Genomic DNA, 3,106 nt, shown 5'->3' with positions numbered 1-3,106 from the left:
GGCGGAAGGATCAGCCAAGGCCCCGGTGGCCGGGAGCAAGCCACGGCCCTCTAGCATGGGTAACAGAGTGAGACTCCAACTCAAATAATTAAATAAATAAATGTCAGCTTATATTCCTTTTTTAAATTATGTATATACATTTATATATACATATACATTACATTTATACATTTATATATACTTTGCTTTTGTTTTTGTTTTTGTTTTTTTGAGTTGGAGTCTCACTCTGTCGCCCAGACTGGAGTGCAGTGGCCGCTCCTGGCCATCGCAGCCTCCACCTGCTGGGCCCCGGCGATCCTTCCGCCTCAGCCTTCCAAGCAGCCGGAATTACAGGCAAGTGCTACCATGCCCAGCTGATTTTTTGATTTATTGTAGAGATGAGGTCTCGCTGCCCAGGCGGGTCTCGAACCCACGGGCTTGGGCAATCCACTCACCTCAGCTGAGCCACTGAGCCCGGCTCTATACTTTGTTTTTAATGTTTTATATCTTACACATATAGATATATTTCAATATACTTAGAAACATGCTTAATTTTTTTTTTTTTGAGTTGGGATCTCACTCTGTCACCCAGGCTGGAGTGAAGTGGCATAATCATGGCTCACCACAGCCTCCACCTCCTGGGCTCAGATGATCCTCCAGCCTCAGCCTCCCAAGTAGCTGGGATTACAGGTGCAGACCACCAAGTCTAATTAATTTTTTTATTTATTGTAGAGATGAGATTTTGCTATATTGCCCAGGTTGGTCTCGAATGCCTGGGCTCAAGCAATCCACCTATCTCTGCCTTCCAAAGTGTTGGAATTGCAGGTGTGAGCCACATTGCCCAATTTGAGACATATTTTATACATTTATATATAATTATTTGTGTTATGTATTGAATGTATAGAAGTACAATTATTTAATTTTAAATAGTTGTATTTATTTTATATAAAGAATTTATATTTTTACTTCTAAAATACAATGTATTGGCAAAAATAACTACCTCATTACAATTATGAAGAGATTTTATTATTGAAGAAAATATCAGCTAGGCTTGGTGGCTCACACCTGCAATCCTAGCACTTTGGGAGGTGGAGGTGAGAGGATTGAGCCCAGGGGTTCAACACCAGCCTGGGCAACTTGGTGGGATCTTGTCTCTACAATAAATCAAAAAATTAGCCAGGCATGGTGGTATGCACTTGTAGTTCCAGCTCTTGGAAGGCTGAGGTGGAAGAATCCCCTGAGTCCAAGCAGGTCAAGGGTGTGGTGGTCATAGGTGTGCCACTGCACTCCAGCCTGGAAGACAGAGTGAGACTCCAGCTCAAAAAAGGGGGGGGGGGAGAGAAAATATTGTGACTGGCAAGTTTTTTAGGAAGAAAACAATTTAGGACTTAAAAACAGTTTTTCATTCATAACCCAGTTCCAAGAACTGCATTATACATTGAGTTAGCTCTTGGGAAATAGTGTGGAGAATCATCCTCATGACTCTCACTATGCATTCCAAGGAAACAGCTGTTCTCAGAATGCAGTTGCCCAAATGCCTGAAAATGTCCCCAGACTGGGCAAATTCTCACTCCTGATAGATTTCTGAATATCTTACAGAAATATTGGCAGGGCATGGTGACTCACCCCTGTAATCCCAGCACTTTGGGACGCAGACGTAGGAGGATCACTTGAGGCCAGGAATGGGAGACCAGCCTCAGCAACAGAGCAAGACTTCCTCTCTACAAAAAAAAAAAGGGGGGGCGGGGAGGGAGCCAGGTGCGGTGGCTCAAGCCTATAATCCCAGAACTTTTAGATCCCGAAGCAGGAGGATTGCCCAAGTCCAGGGGTTCAAGACCAGCCTGGGCAACTTGGTGAGACCTCGCCTCTATATAAATCCAAAAATTAGCCAGGCATGGTGGTGCATGCCTGTAGTTCCAGCTACTTGGAAGGCTGAAGCGGAAGGATCACCTCAACCCAGCAGGTTGAGGCTGCAGCAGCCTGTGAGCATGCCACTGCACTCCAGCCTGGGCAACAGAGTGAGACTCCAACTCAAAAATAATAATCATAATTTAGCCGGGCGTGGTGGTGTACACCTGTAATCCCAACTACTTTGGAGGCTGAGACAGGAGGCTTCTCTGAGCCCAGGAGGTCAAGGCTGTAATGAGGTATGATTGTGCCATTGTACTCTCCGGCCTGAGTGACAGAGTGAAACCCTGTCTCAAAAAAGAAAAGAAATATTCTCAGGCAAACATGCCAAGCACATCTTTGTAATGTCCTCAAGTTCTCTCCTCATCAGCAGCTTTATCATCACCAGCCTTACCTAACCTTGCCCCGAGCTCTGTCCTCCAATACCTGGGCATCCAAAGTCCCTCCACCCATCATCCCTGGGGCCACAACCTCACACTGTCCCCATCCCTGCCAACCCCTCTCCCTCAAGGCCATCTGGATTACTTCTTAGAAGTCCAGACTGCCGCCCTGGGCCTCCAGTTATCCTCGCTCCAGCCTGAGGGAGTTTTCTTTTTTCTTTCGCGTCTTCTTTCCTTTTATAGAAAAAATTTTTAGAAAATGGTAGTTAATAAAGAGCAAACAAATCAACAGGGATATACTAATGGAAAACAGACAATATAAAACTAAAAATGCTATTGGCTTCTTTAATGGGTTAAGAGCACAAAATATAACAGGCAGAAGGTCTGTTTTCATCAAATTTAAAAGCTGTGTGGCTTTTTTTTCTTCAATTCTCCTCAATTCAGATATATACATACCACACAAATGGTGCGTGAAGGAAAGTTGTCATATACAAGAAGTTGTATCCTGAATTCTTTAGGAAAAACAGCTGTCGAAATAGGAATTAACGCTCCTGATAGATTTCTGAATATCTTACAGAAATATTGGCTGGGCATGGTGACTCACACCTGTAATCCCAGCACTTTGGGATGCTGAAGTACCCCACAGTTAGCAACGGGTTAGCGATTTTTAAAAATCGAGTCTAAAACTGGATGTCCTCAGAGCACTCTCCAGCAGGAATTCTGCAGCCAGGGCTTCCTGCTCTTCTGTCAATACAGTTCCAACCACTGAGCACAGCAGATGGGTCCCTTCTTGATCCAAACCAGTGATTCTCAAGTGCATGCACAGAAACACCTGGGGC

The sequence above is a fragment of the Carlito syrichta genome, unplaced genomic scaffold (assembly GCF_000164805.1).
Source record: "Carlito syrichta isolate Samal-C Ts95f unplaced genomic scaffold, Tarsius_syrichta-2.0.1 Scaffold316420, whole genome shotgun sequence".
NCBI classification, from domain to species: domain Eukaryota; kingdom Metazoa; phylum Chordata; class Mammalia; order Primates; family Tarsiidae; genus Carlito; species Carlito syrichta.
Note: the sequence above shows the minus strand (reverse complement) of the source record.